The sequence below is a fragment of the Pelobates fuscus genome, chromosome 4 (assembly GCF_036172605.1).
Source record: "Pelobates fuscus isolate aPelFus1 chromosome 4, aPelFus1.pri, whole genome shotgun sequence".
Lineage (NCBI taxonomy): Eukaryota > Metazoa > Chordata > Amphibia > Anura > Pelobatidae > Pelobates > Pelobates fuscus.
This window is the reverse complement of record NC_086320.1, coordinates 348,864,652-348,883,973: the sequence shown is the minus strand read 5'-3', so window position 1 is coordinate 348,883,973 and position 19,322 is coordinate 348,864,652. Positions and strand designations below refer to the sequence as shown.

The window sequence follows — 19,322 nt, the reverse complement described above, 5'->3', positions numbered from 1 at the left end:
TCATTCCCACGAATGAGGGGCACATGACCACACGAGGTGAAAGCATCCATTCGGTATTTTGTTCGTGTTCATTCCCCCAAAAGAGACCAACCGCTACCCCAGATTCTATGGAACTATTTTGGGCAGGAGCCTCGTGTGCGGTGAAATCTTTACCCTAGTGGCATTTTGGCTGTGTTCGTGGGATCTGAGTGCTTTTCGAAAATGTTGTGCGCTCAGATCCAGGCTATCCGGGGATATAAGATTTGAGGGGGTACATAATTGTTTTATGTGTGTTTTGGGGTGTCATAACATTTTTCGATTTTTCTGTACTGGAGAGATAATTTAATTATTTATATTTTTCCAGGTAATTATCTCTCAGGCACAGAGGATCATGGGAGGGATTACCCTGTAAGTTTGTATGGGAAACCCCATGTAGGGGCTTTTGCATAAAAGCAGTGTGTGGCCCTGAATAAAACAGTTGACTCCCAGAACTGTATGTCGTCAGGTTACTGGGGATTGAGATATATCTGCTAAACAGTGTTTCTTCTCCAGCTTCAGAGAAACCCAGCTTCACTAAAACTGCTACATTTGGCTAAAGTTGTTTTGGTGCTTAAAATATCCCTTTAACATATCAAACCACATATAACAACAAGTAGCTTCATTATTTACGTAACATACCGTAGTTGTTCAAACAAATCCATACTAGACAATATATTCACATAAAGAGTTAAACTATGATGTTGGCAAAACCAAAAGGATTAGCCAAGACATTAGCTTTTTCTATCAATATGTTTTCACATTTGAAAAGGGATTACATTAATTATTGTGTTTTATAGTAATAGTAGTTAATGGTTTAACTTAACAGAGAATTTGCATCTAATCCCCGGAATTATACTTTGAACAGATCTGAAGTTATTGTGCCAAATATTCTGACTCAAAGTTTTTGTGATGATCCACTTCTTATAATAAAAAATAAAAAATAAAATTAAAAGCCTTTTTTTACTTGTGGTAGCTGTAAATAAGGTCCCCATTCAAGCACAAAATGTGTCCAGCTTGCTTGGCATGGGATATGTGTCTCTCTAAGCCGCTCTCTCCCCCCACGTAATTCTAGCACTTTATTTCATAAATAATTTTTGTGCTCTTTATCTGCCATTGTTTTAATTATTTGAATAACTTTTTGTAGTGGGTAATAAATAGAGGAATTAATTGATTTACTCTGGTGTACTGTTCCTTTTTGACAGAGGGCATTACTGTGAGATTTTGATTCCTTTCTGTTTTCTGGGGTTAGGGTACCCTAATGTTATTTATTTATTTATTATTTCTTTTATATTATTATTATAGATCAATTTTTACCAGTTAGAATTTTTTTTTCACATTACAGATACAATTGATAACAATCTGGTTTGTGAGACATTTAGCTAAAACCAATATAACAATATGTGCTAAATAAGCATCTCTACAGAAAGCATGCATGTGGAAATGACATCATAAAAAGGAGTCCTACCCATAGAATGACTTGTATTGTCTGGGAAAGTCATTACATAGGTAAATTATTGAGCATTAGGCAACATGAGTGCAATATTGGGACCAAAAAGGCCCTGAGCTGCCTGTGGAGTGTTGGTTCATAAAACAGCATAGTTGTTAAAGTACAGTTAAGGGCTAAGTAGGGGCTGAGTTAATTAATAGACATTGATTCCAGGAGGGCTAGAATTGGCTAGGTGGATGTGAACAGGAAGGAAGTGCATATACTGGATTTTGATGTGGGCCATATTAAGGAACGCAAAAAGGGACATAATTAGTCCTGTTAGTGTTGTGACAGGAATTTTAGCCAGGGGTCCCATGCTTTGGTGTAACGACAGTATGTATGGGATGTAGCTTGGTGGACTTCTTCCATAAGTCTTATGGATTCGACTTTGTGGATCCAGTTTTGTAGAGTGGGATGTTGAGTTTGTTTCCAAAATATTTGAATAAGTAGGTTCGCAGCAGTAAGTAGGTGTGTAAGAAGGTGTTTTTGTGGTCTAGAGAGCTGAAGCGGATATCATAAAAATAGCAATGGTGTCTGTGCCAGTGGGATAGATAGTCCTGTAATCATGTGAACCATTGAGATTATTTTTTCCCATTAGACTTGCATGATAGGACATGACCACTATATATGATCAGGTGTGCCTCCATTTTGTGTGCACCTCGGGAAGAAGTTATATATTTGTGTTGGGGAGTAGTGCCACCTAGAGAGCCAGTTAAAGTTCATTTGAAAGCCTTTAAAGGTTTTCTTGTGAGTCGTTACTAATTGAGGTTTTATGGATATTGAGAAAATATCTTTCTAGTCTGTGGGAGTCAAGGTGATTTTAAGTTCCTTAGACCAGGAGTACGTAAAAGGCGGAAGTTTTGTATCCTGATTTTGTTGGAGGATGTTATAGAACTTGGAGAGTTGTTTGGATTTGACATTTTGTAAAGAACAATGTGATTTCAATTTAGTAAGCTTACAAACACCTTTGATAAGCAAACGGTCTGTGTTGAGAAAATTAGATATGAGCATATCAGAATGACTGGAGAGATGAAGCTTGGCTGTTGGGCAGTAGAGTGGATAGCGGTTTGATTCCCTGTTCACTTAGAACTTAACCCAGAGTGAGATGTTCGGTTTCAGAAAAGACTTCAAAAGATTTATTTTGGAGTCCAGGTCGGAAATCCAGATTAGAAGTTGTGGGGTAGAGGGCAGACAGATTGGGGAGATAAGTGTTTATTTCCTCACTTTTAACGAGATTTAAAATGTGAGTTGGAAGGCGAGGTGTGATGAGTGGTCAGGGTCTAGAGCCAGTGGTCCACATGGTATAGCATATAGGGGCATCCAAAAGAAGTAACTTTCTATTAAGGCCCAATGTGTTTATTGGGGGAAGCCCATTCATATATTCTAGTGAGGTGGATCGCTTTGTAATATAATTCTATATTGGGTAAACCTAGACCATGATTTAGTTTATTGTGTGTCAGGATGTGATAAGTAAGTATGGGGTGTTTATGATTTAATTGTGGAGAAAAAGGAATTAGATAACAAAATGGGAGGGTTTGTAGTAGATATAAGAGTTTAGGTAGGGTATTCATTTTTAAGTATGTTAATACTCCATAGCCAGCCAAAGTGGGGTTTGTTCAAGTTAGTGAGATCCCTACAGATTACCCATATGAGAGGTGAAACATTTAACTCGCAAAACTGAGTGAGGGAGTTAGGAAGATATACCCCTAGATATGTAATCTTTTTGTTGGCCCATGAAAATTAGAATGATGCTTGCAAGGCCAATTTAGTGGAAGGGTCTATGTACAGTGGTAAAATTTAGCTTTTCGTGAAACTGACTTGGAAATTAGAGGGATGATTGTGTAGGGACATTTCCTCAATCAAAGAAGGCATTGAGGTTAAGGGGTCAGTGATGGAGAAAAGGAGGTTGTAAGCAAAAGCTGGTATTTTGAACTTTTTGTGTTGAATGCTTAAACCCTAAATCTCCATGATTGCTTGGAGTTAGGGCTACATAATTCGTACGCATAGAAGGGGGGATAGCAGTCTGTCTCGTGTGATTCCTTATATGTACGGGATTCGACAGTTGACCATTAATCCTCATTTTTGGGTGGAATATATTGCCCTATACCATTTAATGCAGTTAATTCCGAAGCCCATTGCTTCCAAGGTGGCGAACAGCAGGGATCAATACACACTGTTAAAAGCTTTCTCAGCATCCCCTGATAGTAGGTTCTGTGTGGGGCTTTTTTTAAAAAGGTATATTAGATTTAAGAGTTTGGTCGTGTTGTTCTTTGCCTCATGTTCAGGTACAAACCCGGCCTGGTCAGGGTAGAATAGTTAATGTTGTTGTTTTTTTGTGCATGTTATTTTTTTTCCCATTGCGGACTATGAACCAAAGAAAAAAAAGAAAAAGAAAACAAGACATATTTTTTACGTATGTCCTCTGAATGCGTTATTAATGCATATATTATTTTAGGTGCAATTATAGTATTTTCAAAACGATGGTTAGTACCTACCGAAATTGGTGTTAGGAAGGACAACCAAAGAACCGGCATCAGGGTCATGGGCGCCCAAGGCTTATTGATGCACAAGGGGAGTGAAAGCTAGCTTGTCTGATCCAATCACACCTAAGAGCTTCTGTAGCTCAAATTGCTAAAACACCTAATGCTGGCCATGATAGAAAGGTGTCAGAACACACAGGAGGAGGTTCTATGGTAACACAAACCTTTCCAGGGTATGTAGCATTGGGAGATATTGGATGCGGCTCATAAGAAATCCTACCAATGGTTGGGAAAAGCAGGGCTGAAAGACAGCACTGAGGTGCTAATCCTAGCAACACAGGAACAGACACTCAGCACCAGAGTAATAGAAGTGGAGGTCAACCACAGTAGACAGGATCCCAGGTGCAAATTGCGCAAAGAGGCATCTGAACAATCCAGCACATATTATTATTGGTATTTATATAGTTCCAACTTATTCCACAGAATTCAAGTTGCACAGTTCTGCAGAGTTCAAGTAGCAGGGTGCAAGATGTCAGCAGGGACAGCATCCACCGAGAGGAATAACCAAGTTAGTGGGATAGTGTATTAAAATATCTGCACAGATTATGGGCTGGATTGGAGTCCCAAGTCAAGATGGGAGGTACCACAAAGGGTAGTTGAAAATGACAGGGCTAGGCACCTGTGGGGCTTCCAGATTCAGACAGACAAGCAAATGCTTGCCAACCAATGTGATATCATTGTGGTAGACAAGGAATGGGAGACTGCAGTGGTGGTGGATGTGGCAATACCCAGTGACCATAAAACCAAGAAGAAAGAACATGAGAAGGTGGACAATTACCAAGGACTGAAAGTGGAGTTATAAAGGATATGAAAAGTGAAGTAGTAGTTCCAGTTGTGATAGAAGCACTCAGAGCTGTGACCCCCCATGTTAGGAGAGTAGCTTCAGCAGATTCCAGGTGGGACATGTTTGTCTAGATGTATCATTCTTGCAGGTCAGCTATTTTGATGGTTTTCAGGACCATCTCAGTCGTATCTTATTGTGCCTGTGGCTATCTTCTCATTCCATGATTTAAATTTCTGAGAGATTTTGCCTTCTAAGATCATTTAGGCATCTGCAAGTAAATTGTGGGTATCAATGACTTCTTTGACATTCACCTCCAAGTGGGCTGTCATTTCACCTATGGCCTGGATGCCCTTTTAAATATTGGCTGCTATCTAGTGAAAATCATCTAAAAAGGTAGTTTTGAGGCTATTTAGGGAATTGTGAGGAACTGACTCTGTTGGGTTTCAAACTCTGATTTCTAAGTTTTCCTTACCAGTTCACCAGCTTGACTTTTGCAGATTTACCTGAGCTCCGATAATCTTGACTCTACAAACCATGATATTACTTCGAACTCTCTTCAGCTGTGTCTGATCAGGGAACTATCTCTTGGCCTATAAAAGCCACTTCCTGTGTCCGTATCTTTGCCAGAATATTGTGGTTCCTGTGACTCTCTAATCATGCTTGTTGATTTTTTTCTGTCCAAGTCTCTCATCTTCACTTCAGGCCAGACGGCCACTAAAGCCTCAGGAGCTCAACTACCTGAGTAACGAGTGGCTACTTCTGGCAGAAAACCTTGCTGATCTGGCTGCTGGACTCCAAATTCTGTATAACATCAGTATCATTACACACATTTTTTGTAGGGAACAATTTGTGGCTGGTATGTTTGAGATGGACGTGGAGTTGTTTCTGCCTGTTGAGGCAGGCGGCAGTGTGATGGAGGCATGTGTCAGTGCCGTGATTTGTAATGTGGACTGCTTGATTTTTCCCTTTTTTTGAAGGATAAGTAGAAATCCTTTAAGAGATCCCTCTCTACATGCCTCAAAACAGAATGCACCTGTCATGGTTGATTAAATATTTCCTACATGTTCTATGTTTAATTTTGCATATATTGTGTATTAATACTGTTTTTGTATTTTATTGTACCCTTTTGTATCAATGCAATGTTTTGTGGAAAAAAGACATACTTGAAAACGAGAGAAACCTTAATTATAAATAAATAATAAATGCTGGTGTCTGTTGCAGGTAATGTAACTGTTTGCTGGCTGAATGGGCAGCTTAGCTGTGAATCCCACACTGTAATTTGCTACGGACAAGAGGAGCTCTCACTTCACACGCCCACGACAAGCACAGTCCAGCAATGCCCCTGGTATGCAAATTTTTAAGAATTATCTCAATTCTATTTTACAAGGAGCAAACATACTCCAGAATGCTGTATGTATAATTCAAACATTTAATAAATGTGCTTTTTAGTTTAGGGGTGTCCAATCCGCAGCCCAGAAGGCTAGTAGTGCGATCCGGTAGCAGTCCGGGCAGCGAGCGGGGCAGGGAGCCCTTTACATACTGTACTCCTCCTGGAAAGCTTGCCAACCCAGCATCGGCATCACTAGTTGGGGCGTGAGGGGCGTGTGCAAGAAGAGCACAGACATTCCAGGCCAGCAGCAACCACTAGCCACCAGGGACAGAGTATCCATTCCAGCCATCCCAGAACAAGATAGGAGGCTGAGTGGACCTCTTAAGTACTAAATGTGTCTGAATATAATTTTTGTGTATATTTTGATATTGATTGTGTGTGTGTGGGGGGGATATGTGTGTGTCTGTGATTGTGTAAGTCAGTGATTGTGTGTGTGTGTGTGTGTGTGTGTGTGTGTATGTATGTGATTGTGTGTATAGGTGTGAGAATGTATGTGTGTGGGTCTGTGATTGTCTGTATAGGTTTGTGATTGTGTGTGTGTGTACATCTGGTTATGTGTGCATATGCATATACATGTGTATGTGTTTAGTATATAGCTCCCTAATTTGGTATCCTTAAAAATGGCAATCCCACATAAGGATAACAAATTAGGGAGTCAGCTACTAAACAAAATTAAGAAAAGGGCTTTTGAAGTTGTATTATATAAATTAATTATATTATAAATGTTATGTGCGGCCCACGACAATTCCTCTGTGCTCAATATGACCCAGGGAAGCAAAAGGTTGGACACCCATGTCTTAGTTAATAAGGTAACAGAAAGGAAAATCACTGCACTAGATTTAAACTCAAGTTATTTAATTTATAATACATTTTTTGGCATACTTATTAAAGAGTAACGTGTTTGATAAATAAGTAAGCTTTTTAAAGAAGTCGCCTACCATACAAAGTAATTGTACTTTGACCTCTAGCCTCACGTTGGAATAGCACAATGACAAGAATTATTGTTAAAGAACGGAAGGTAATTATTCCATGTGGATTTAGAGAATTCGTACATTTGCTGTAAACTTTGGCAGCCTTTCTGAGTTCATTCAAAGGGGATAAATAAATTCTCAAAAAGAAATATATCATAAAGTGTTTTTTCTTTTTTAAATAAAACTATATACTTTATAGACCCAGGAGAAGTACTGTAATTTGGGGTCAGACCCAAATGTTAGGAAACACTGATTCTTGGCTATTCTTCCTGTGGGATAAATTGACGCCGCAGTGTTTTTTACACCCAATCGGAGTACATATTAGTGCAATCACCATGGAAAAAGATGAAATAAAAGAATAATATTTACACATACTATTAATGTTATTAAAAAAAATAAATTATATATATATAAAAAATATTAAACCATTATAATGTTATCAGTTATTATGCAGTAAGTGTTTAGCAATATTAAAATAAACTCACATGGTTTGGCGTACACTATGTTTGACAACTTGCGATAATGTTTCCTTCGGCCAAATGAAATGTGTGTGGTTCGCACTGCTTAAGATAAAAGGACTGCTGGAGATAGAAAATTGTGAATATTATCTGATTAGTTTTCTTGGTTTCATCACTGGTATTTGCTCTTTTATATTCAGGTAATGCCGACCCAAATCCCCTGTTCAATTACTGGCAATTTAGTTATTACAAGCTTGAAATGACATGACAATAACAGCATACCATTAAACATGTTCGTCAGTGCATAATGAGAAATTTCATGCACACATTGTACATCGAGACATTTTGCTTTTTTCAAATGTATATAGGATATAGAATGCACACCATAACAATCTCAAAAAAATATTAAAATTTTATTATGTACAAAAAAGTACCAGAATGTAAACATATAAGAAAAAATAAATATAAACAAAATAACAGAAGTAAAGGCAGATACAATAAAATAATAGTAATAAATTACCACAAAAATCCTTACAAGCCTCAGACAGAAACACGAGTCACCAAACCCCCCCAACGTTTCGGCACCAACTGGCTGCCTTTATCAAACATTCAAACATTGAGGCCTCGATTTAATTTGTTTGACGAAGAATCAGACATTATTCCATTCTGTTAGAAAAAAACTTTCTGATTTATCTACAAATATTCCCATTGACTTTAATAGTGACTATTTGAAAGTTTGTCTAATGTATTCAATCATTTGAAAAGCTTAGAGCCATGATTTAATATTTTTGGATAAGCTTTTCAAATGATTTAATATTTTTGGATGAACTTTTATAATTCTACAAAAGTTCTCATAGACTTTATGTCACGACTACTAGTGTAGTCCAGCACGCAGAAACTATGTAAACATATACATAGGAAAGAAAAGGAAAATAAAAGGACAGAGCGTAAACCGGACCTTAGAATGGCCGGACTAATACGCTAGAGACAGAGAATGGTCAAAGGGAAAGCCGAGGTCAAGAAAGCCAGAAAATACACAATACCGTATACACAAGCCAAGTCAGGGAAACCAGAATTCAGAATAACCAGGGAAAAGCCAAGATCAGGATACCAGGAAATCAGATTCACAAAGATAAAGCACTCTCAGGAAACCAGGAACAGGAAACCACGACAGGGCAAGGTACTGGGGTGTGTCAGGGATTTAAATATCCCTCTCTATGCTCTGATAGATCAGAGGGCAACCTCTGACCCCAAAACGTGCGTGTGCGTTGACGTTGTGACGTCACGCGCACGTCAGTATAAACTTGGGGGGCGGAGCTAGGACTTGATGCGACCACGCGGTCAGCGCCATTTTGGATTTGGGCGTGACGACCGGAAGATCTGGGGAAGCACTTGTCGGCTCGCCGACGAGCAGGTAAGCTCGTGCTGTTGGTGAGGCTGTGCCGGTCGGGCATGGCCATGCCACGCGGCGGGCCGGCAACCGCGACACTTTAATGTTCACTTCTGTAGACAAAACATTTGAAAGGCTTATCCAAAAATATAAAATATGTACGTGTGGCCTACATACTTGATATTTGACATTTTCTACAATTTGCATTTGTAACAATTTGTATTTAACAGTTTCTATGTGTTGTTGATTTGCTAGTGTATCCCAGTTATGGAAATCATCAAACACTATTCCATTTTACATAGATAGGTTTTAACATCCATCTATTGAATGGAAAATATACAACTGATTTAGTAGCCAAGAGAAACTATTTCTAGTCAATAGGGTGAAAATAAACTGGTCCAGTCAATGTTCTCTACAAAAAAAGATTCATTTAAAGTAACACCGGTTAATGTATTAGCAGGACTGGGTTATATATCAAAGGGGCAACTGAATCACCATAACCACTTAGCATTACAGCATTTTGTAAAAATTGTTGATGCTATCCAGGGCTGTCAATCAAGAATCTGGAACACTCACTAAGTTTCAGGTAGCCTTACATTAGTTTTAACTATTGTGAGTGTAGAAGGAGAGACTTACTCTCCTTCCTCGTTAAAGCCGAGATACAGACTCTGCATGGGCAGTTTGCAAGCTCTACCATTTACAAAACACAGGTAAGTTCACTAAACCGTGTATTGGCAGGTGTGGTATGGCTACTAACTGTTGATAGAGCAGTTCCAATAATCCTAAGTGATGATTCGGACAGCAGATGAGGGATGAACGTCTCATCCCATAAACCCGTACTGGGCAGAAGTTTATGTGACAAGATTAGTCTTCACTAACCAAAATACTCAGTACTCGGACTGAGTTCCTCTGTCAAAGACCCTTCTTTTCCCGCAACATACCTTCAGGGATTATAGCAGCTCACCCAAACATCAGCCAAGACTGGATGAAGGGTGAAAACAAGTAGATTTTACTGAACAAAACACTCCCATTTATACCACACAGTGATCAGCAAAACAATAGCATATTTCCACCCTGGCACCACTCTGTTTGGGTTGATAAGCAGGTTACAGCTAATACAATTCTCCTCCTGTTGAGTACCAGACATCAATGCGTCGTTAAACAGTAACCCCAATACACCCCTCTTCCATAATGTAACCCCCAAACATTATAAATTCCTGGATATCTTGCATTGTCTGCTATCCTCAGTCCAAATAGTGCACATATAGTCTCCAAGGTGACCACCCGGTTGAAGGTTAAATCAACCGCATGTGAGTACCAACCTGGCTGAGAGTTCCTTGCAGCCAGTCTAGAGATCAGCATCCACTTCCTGCCTTTAGAAGAGTGTTGATGTTACCGGTTGGCTGTAAACCCTCAAACAGTATATGTCATGGGTACCTCGTATTATCTGCTACGCTGGGTTGAAATAGCACTCAGTTAGTCAATAGGGTGTACAAGCACCACCCATTTGAAGGTTGGTCCAGCTGCTGGTGAGTTCTGATCCGACTGAGAGTTTAATGAGGCCGATCTAGATTTCAGGATATATCCCTTATTTCTGGACGGGAGTTATCTCTACTGGGTGGCTGGCTTTTAGAGCGGTATTGGTTAGGACTGGTAGAGGGGATCAAGGTATAGTGAAAACAGCTCTTTAGGGTAAAATGTAGACTTTAATACTGGGGAGGGGAACCTTCCCTCACATACCTACTAAACAGTAACATAATTACATAGTAATTTAGGTTAATAAAAAACACTCAACTGCATCAAGTTCAATCTTTAAACATGTTTTTTGCTGTTGATCCAAAAGTAGGCAAACTAAATCAATAAAATACCATATTTGAACCAATAGTCATTTATGCCACAATAAGGGGAAAATATCCTTCTTGACTTAATGGCAATCAAATTTCTCATTGGATCAACAACCTGTTCATATGTATCAATAATTACAGTATTGTGTTTTGCCCCCCCAAAAATCCAGGTCTTTTTAGAAAATATCTACAGATTATCTGAGATTGCAACACATTTTTTACATTACTGTATGTACAATTTTTGAGGGGTGTTGGGTTTTGGCTATGCGTTTTCCATTTTCTCATTTAGCCCATCTAATAGGTCTTTTGCAATCCCGTTGGCTTTATTATTTTTTCATAGAATTCTATATTCAATTGACATATGTGATTTACCTGTTTTAAATGTCCTTTGATTATTGTCTGTCCTTGACTGGCTCCTATATAAGTCCATATTGGTTTTAATTTTGACTTATTTCATATTTGTTTCCTAATGGTATATGAAGAGAAACAAGCTTTCGTAGAATTTGCTTAAAGGCTTTCCAATAATCCGCTTTTCTGAGTGAATAGTTCCTGCCAGTCAGCTAGTTGCAATGAATCCCTTATTCTATTGAAATTAGCCTTTTTAAGATTAAGTGTTTTTGTAAAGCCTATATAGATATGTTTTTCTGAGTTGTTCTCAAATATCATATTATGGTTGCTATTTTCTAAGTGCTCGCTAACCTGAATGTTTGAAAATAGGTCAATATTATTAGGTGGGAAAAAGCTGGAAGACAGACTGAGCAACACACAGGCTCAGGTTACAAGTGCACCCATGGCTCTACCCTGCAGCTCCCATCCAGACGGCTCGCCCACCCAAACCAAGCGCGCCAAAAAATGGCGCCTCAAACGACACGCTCCACCGCCGGCGGGAACACAGGTGAGGAGACGCACACCAGTGACTAGAACCCAGCACAAGGCACAGTATACCCAATCCACAACCCGGCACCAACGCAAACCTGCATACCCACGTCAGCAAGGCTCTCCCACACGCCGACCCGGTAAAGACCCGCCGGCAACGGCACGGAGGCGAGAACCGACATGGCACAAGCCCAAGCCTGACAAGCCACAGAGAGACCAAACCCTGATAGCCAAACCACACTTCCCATCATCAGCACCTCCAAGCCTGACATGCCCCAGGGTGGACAGGGACTATGCCCTACTGATACAGAGCGTAGGGTGACTGTGGACTGTGCTAAGGGTGCTGCAGGGGGCCTCATTTTCACCACAGGGCTAGAAATTTAAATATTGTCTCACTATCCCTTGTCGCCTCCTGTCTTACCTGCACTCTGAGCCAGCCAGGCCTCTTACCTGCTTATCTAGCGCCCATACTATTTTCTCTGAGAACATTGCCATCTGCTCCCTCGTTTAAAGTGGCAACTATTTTGTTAAGTCCTTTATAACCATGTTCTCATGAGGACACTCTGCTAAAGCGCCCCACTGATTTAAAACAGCATAATGCATGTATGTAGCACAACTGTAAATTATTCTGTCAGGAATAGCCAAACTTACTAAGCATACTCATATGTGGCCACAGGGGCCTAAGGGGGGAATCTTATCCTGCAAAGTTAAAGCAATCACCCAGCTTCTTACAAGCAGCATGCAACGTCTACCTATTTTGCCCTACGCTGCAAAGTTTATACTACAGTTGCATAATACTCGACTCATCATTCTACATTACATGCCTGATTTGTTAACCCTTTTAATTCCCATATTACTTAAAACAGGCACAGTCCCAATCTTATATATGTCTCAGGGAAACATTGATCGATTAAACACTATGCATGACCTTCATTAGCTCTACTGTCTCACATAATATACCCACACACAAGCTATTAGTAATAGAACGGACCACTCATGTTAATATAAAATTGTGCAAGTACTACCATGTACCCCACTGTTATAACTGTCATTGAAAAGTTTGTGGAATGCCGTTGGGGTACCACATACGCGTTGTTATATCTTTATGCACAACAAAAATAAAGAATTAAAAAAATATATATTATTAGGTGCAGCAAAAACAGAGAATATGAGAACTCCGAGAACGGGTAAACGTTCAGAGAAACCTCAATAGCTTGCCCTAGTTTTTGATCTCTTGTGCCATTTCAGAAAAAAACCTTTACCATTTGCATATCGGACTGATCCTGCTCATAACAGCAGTTTAGATCCAAAATGCCAGCAAGTTCACTTTGCACGAGAGATACAGCAACCTCACACAGCTGTTTCGGTATTCTTTGGGGCCTCATAACTGAGGTGTATCTGAAACCCCTCTAAACAAAGTCAGCACGGGGTCCAGGTCTAGATTACCCCTTTGATTTAGGGAGACCCTAAGTAAATGCACTGCAGCACAAACAGAGAACAGTAGAACCTCGAGAATGGGCAAAAGCTCAGAGAAGGCTCAGCTTGCCCTTCAGTTAGTGCTCACTTGTGCCATTACAGAGATAAACTATGACTAGTATTACAAGGTCTAGACAAGCATCTGTTTTAGTTGGTGCTTCATGAAAGTGTCCCCTAATTCATCCACTAGTCCCTCTGGCCCAGGAAATACCTCGGTAATTGAAATCTTCAATTACTAGAATTGCCCAGATGTGCAGCCTTACTTCTTTGTGATAACCTCCACTCTAGTGGTCAAATTTCTCAGTCTGAACTCCAAACACTCAGGCCCTCTGAGTTATGCAGAGGGACAGTAAAGGAAGTCAACCCTTTTGCACTGTCCAAAGACTAAGACTAAACAGTGTGTATAGGGCTCCTAAGCAATATCCAGATGGCATATGCACAGACTACCATAGCTATAATGCACCTTTAAATACAAAAGCCTGGTTTAGTCAGGCAAAAGTATTTACTTTATGTCGTAGAAAAGCACCACCTGCTACATAGCAGACGAAGTTATAGGGATGTTTAAACCCTATCATGGTCTTATTGAACACCATAGGATTTGTAAAAATTTATTTATTTAAACTTTTTAATGTGATGGCCAGTGGTGGACTGACAGCTCATGGGGACCTTGGACTGTAGGAGATCATGGGGCCCCTTTTGTACCCACCAACTTGCAAGCTACACAAATATAAATCATGCCCACATTTACATCCTTGAGTTACAGAAAAGGTTATGTGGGGTGGTAGGATCTTCAGTGGGGACCAGGAGTCGTACCATGAGAGACTGGGACTGTAGTGGTGAGATAAGGGCTCTAATGGGCTTTAATAGGCTGTAGTGGTTGTATAGGGAATGTAGTGGGTGGAAAAAAGTGGTTGTGTGGTATAGGGGTTGTAATTGGGGATAGAGACTGTAGTGTGGCGGTTAGGGACTGTAGTGGGGAACAGGGGCTCTAATAGGGGAACATTAGCTGTAGTGGGTGGTAGTACTGGTGGTATAGAAGTTGTAGTGGGGAATGAAAGGCTGTAGTGAGTATACGGGATGTAATTGGGGGATAGAGAATGCAGTGAGGGGGTTGGGTGGTTAGTGGTTTCATAGGGGCTAGGGACTGTTATAACAGTAAAGCTTTAGTGCAAATGAAATACTATATTTGTTGCATAAGCATATGGTGTGTAAGGTGTTAAAGGAACACTATAGTGTCAGGAATACAACCTTATTCCTGACACTATAGTTGTAAGAACACATTTAAGGTCCCCAGCCCCCCCCTTGACTCTAAATAAAAAGTAATTTTACTCACATTTTTTGCCGCGGCTGGCTCTGCCTACCTGGCTAAGATTATCAAATTTAACAATCTCAGCCAATCCAATGCTTTCCCATAGGAAAGCATTGGGAGGCTATTGCACATATGCGACAAAATGCTGTGCTGCATCAGTTAGCATATCCTCATAGACATGCCCTGAATCAATGCATCTCTATGGGGAGCATTCAGCAACTCCATGCAAAGTGTGCGCAGTACTAATCCAGGAAGCATCTCTAGTGGAAATCCGAGTGACTGTTAAAAGGGACATTAAAGGGACACTATAGTCACCAGTGTACCTACATGTATTCCTGACCCTATAGTGTTAACACGACCAGCTAGCCCACCTGGGCCCCTCATGCCTCCATAAATATAGTAAAAATCTTACTGTATTCAAGCCAGAAGCTGTAAATCTGCATGCTGTTAGACTCAGGAAAAACAAGCAGTCTGCTGACATATCATAGCCTGATCCAATCACAGTGTTCCCCATAGGATTGGCTGAGACTGACAAAGAGGCAGATCAGGGGCAGAACCAGCATGATTCAAACACAGCCCTGGCCAATCAGCATCTCCTCATAGAGATGAATTGAATCAATAAATCTCTATAAAGAAAGTTCAGTGTCTGCATGCAGTGGGAGTAGATACTGAATCACAGGATGCTCGTGCACAGCAGATCTGAGTGGATGGAGGCACTCAGAAGTCCCTCTGGTTCACTCTGAGTGACTGCAACTGGAGGTGTTCCTAGCTTTCATTGTAAACACTGTATTTTCTTAGAAAATACAGTGTTTACATGAGAAAGGCTGCAGGGAGTTATAGTTCTCACCTGAACAACCTTATTAAGCTGAAGTTGTTCAGGTGACTATAGTGTCCCTTTAAGCTATAGTTGTTCTGGGAACTGTAAAGTGCCTTTAAGTTTGCCCTTAATATCTATGCCCCTGGTTGCTATATGTATGTTTTCTAGGTTGATAGTCTGCATGGTGCTCAAATGTGGAACTAAAGTAGAGAGGGCCTTGGTGCAAGAATTTTTGTTGAGCCCCCCACCTCAGGGATGTCTTACAACCCCCGACAATGCTTTGCCAGCTGGGTATCTACCATTTGCCCACCCTTGCAGCATTATAATTAGCACTGAGCATTGCATGTTTTTGTATGTATGTGTGGAGTGTATTAGTGTGCAGTATTATGTGTTTTTATGAACTGTTGGCATTTGAAAGCAGTGTATAGTGTTTACCTTTGAATGTAGGAGTGTATCTGTATGTTGTGTTGTTGTTTGAATGCAGGGGTGTATTTGTGTAAAGTGTTGGTGTTTGGCTGCTGAGATGTATACACATACACACTGCCACACCCACACATATATACAGACATACACTGACACACCAGGATACATAGACATACATACAGATACAAACACTGACACACATACAGAACAACACTGACAAACATACAAATACACAAACACTAACACACATACAAATACACAGATACACAGACACACGCTAACACAAACACACAGACATACACAGATACACAATATGTCTTGTCTCAACTCCCAAGTTAAACCTTTAGATTGTAAGCTCACGGGCAGAGCCCTCTACCTGTTGTGTCGGTCTGTTCTTATTGTGTTGTCTTTTCCAATTGTACAGCGCTGCGGAATATGTTGGCGCTTTATAAATGCCAGTAAGAAATAAATAAACACAGAGATACACAGACACACACTGAAACACATACAGATTCACAGACACACACTCATACACAGATACATAGACACACACATACAGATAAACAGACACACACTAACACACATACAGATTGTGATGAAGTGCCCTTCACCACTTGTGCCTGGAGGGGACTACTGGCTAACCTCCTGCCTTCCGACTATGGCCCCTGTGCTGATAGCCGTATTTTCCCCTGCAGAAAGGTTTGTTTGTGTATTTCTGCCTGGGCATTCGGGACTTTCAGTATGTGAGTAGTGCTACCCCAGATAGCTAGGCCATGGAGCCTATTCGTGTAACAAAAGACTATGAAAAAGACTTTGGCTCCATGGCGATTGAACTGTATGTAGGTGATCTGAGCGCCATTCGGTAATAATGTGCGCTCAGATCTAAGCTATCTGGGGATATGTTGCATGTATATGTTTTATGTAGGGATTGTAACATTGTGTAATTTTATGTATTTTTGTAACCATGTGGCTAATGGAGTCTTGCCTCTGCCCTGGGAGATAATTTGATTACTTCCCAATTATCTCCAGGATAGAGAGGAGGGATTGTGAGGTCACTGTTTGAGTGTTTTGTTTGTATTTTCTGTGATTGGCTAATATCCAATATGTGTCCCATTGTTCCATCAGGTCCCTTAGGGGAGTGTCCACCTGGTGGACACGCATAAATACCGGGCAGGAAGCCCTCAATAAACCAGACCTACTTGCACCTTTCTTGAAGCCTTGGCTCATGCTTGGGGGAAGGGATAACTATACTCTGGGGATTGCTATAATCACATACTCCCCAGAGTCATCTCTTGCAAGAGCTTGTTTTGTTCCTGGTTCTCTGGATTTAGGAGAGGTTCACCCACTGGAAGCTGGATCCTGGCCTTGGATCCAGGGTGGGTGAGAGACGGCGAGATGGTGATAATCCATGGTGATAAAGTGCCGCTCCACCTAACTGGGCCCCTAATTATTGAAAAATTATCTATTTTGTTTTTGTTTTGCATTGTTGTGACCTGTGTAGGCGGTGCACATCAACGTCACGCATCTCCGCTCAGTGGGCCGAACTCATCATCAGCTCCCCCGTGTCCCACTTTTGCTACCAGGTAAGCAGGGGCGGACCAGGCCCAAAGACGCTGCAGCTATAGCGAACGGTTGGCGTAAAGTTAGTTGTGTGTGATAATGCCACACACACAGTGACTGGGGGGGACGTGCCCCGTTTCTCAGCAAGGCCTTCGGACCATGTCCAAAGTGCCCGCCTGCTAGGTCCACAACTGGTGAGGGCTGGCTAGCAAGCACTGACCAGTCACCACATAATAACCTCTAGCAGCGCTGAGGGATTTTATCTATTTGGCTGCTGGCTGCTAGTTCAGATTTTTTTTAAATCCGAGCCCAGATTTGAGTCATTTGCATCCGGATTTCAGATGCACTCACTTATGGTAGAAACATAGGCAAAATGTGTCAAATTCATGGATCATTGCCTTTTCCACAACAGAAAATAAATATAGATAGTTGTACAGACAGAGCAGTGAGACAGACAGCGAGACACACAGTTAAAGGGACACTATAGTCGCCAGAATCACCATAGTTTAATGCAGTGGTTCTAGTGTCTATAGTATGTCCCGGAAAGCATTTTAATGTAAATATTGCCTTTTCAGAGAACAGGAAATGTTTAAATTGCTGCCTAGTAACACCTCTAGGGTGGGGGCAGACACCCAAATAGTTAAACACTATAGTGTCAGGAATACATGTTTGTGTTCCTGACACTATACTGTTCCTTTAGCATAGGCATGGAATGACAGATAGATGGACAGATAGACAGTCTTTTTACACTTGCTGTACTGTGTGTAAGTTCTCTGTGCAGGGAAAGTGACTGTATGAACACACATTAAAGTGATATACACTGTATGAATACATTTTATAATGATATACACTGTATGATCATATTAAAGTGATATACACTGTATGAACATATATTAAAGTGATACACACTGTATGAACACATTATAATGATATACACTGTATGAACACATAATATAATGATATACACTGTATGAAAATATATTAAAGTGATACACATATAATGATATACACAGTATGAACACATATTAAAGTGATACACACTGTATGAACAAATATTATAATGATACACACGGTATGAACACATAATATAATGATATACACAGTATGAACACATATTAAAGTGATACACACTGTATGAACACATATTAAAGTGATACACACTGTATGAACACATATTATAATGATATACACTGTATGAACACAAAATATAATGATATACACTGTATGAACATATATTAAAGTGATACACACTGTATGAATACATATTAAAGTGATACACACTCCTCCCATTCGTGCTAGGTATAAAGCAGCACACATTGCGTTATATAGTTCGGCTCGATGCCAGACATTTATTACAGAGACCCTCTTACGAATAAACCCACCCAATGCCGCAGTCCCGCTCACCTGCCGAACTCTGCCCGATCCCGCACTCCGCAATGTTGGTTCCGGTTGCTATGCAACGACGGGAGCGCGCGCTGGGCACGCGCAGTGTTCAGTCTGGTGAATGTTTGGGAATGACAGCGCCCCCTAGGCTCAGTGCACAGGATCAGCGCTCCTTCTGTTCCCAATGTGTTCTGTGTGTCTGTACAGTCCTAACTCACCATGGGCAGGTGGGGAAGGTCACTGAGTGCAGACTGAGCTCACTGCTGGCATTGCTTTATTACCATGTTAATGTCAGCCCCGGGCACACTGCTGGCACTGCTTTATCACCATGTAAGGGCAGCCTGTGCACACTGCTGGCATTGCTTTATCACCATGTTAACGTCAGCTTGGGCACACTGCTGGCGCTGCTTTATTATTACCATGTTAATGTCAGCCACGGGCACACTGCTGGCACTGCTTTATCACCATGTAAGGGCAGCCTGGGCACACTGCTGGCATTGCTTTATCACCATGTTAACGTCAGCTTGGGCACACTGCTGGCACTGCTTTATTATTACCATGTTAATGTCAGCCACGGGCACACTGCTGGCACTGCTT

At 40.8% G+C, this 19,322-nt stretch overlaps 1 protein-coding gene across 3 annotated transcripts in view; it reads right to left on the bottom strand.

The window, feature by feature from the left end:
* ARMC3 (armadillo repeat containing 3) overlaps positions 1-18,791 on the bottom strand; it is an 89,392-nt gene extending 70,601 nt beyond the window's left edge. Inside the window, exons 1-2 of one of the 3 annotated variants that reach the window (XM_063450784.1) lie at positions 18,747-18,791; positions 7,675-7,770 (exon numbers count right to left, since the gene is read on the bottom strand). The gene's annotated coding sequence lies outside the window, so the exon portion shown is untranslated. Of the gene's footprint in view, positions 1-7,674; positions 7,771-9,916; positions 9,990-18,746 lie in introns of those variants that run through there. The other 2 variants (XM_063450785.1, XM_063450786.1) reach the window with 2 other exon arrangements.
* Positions 18,792-19,322: the final 531 nt, after the last annotated feature.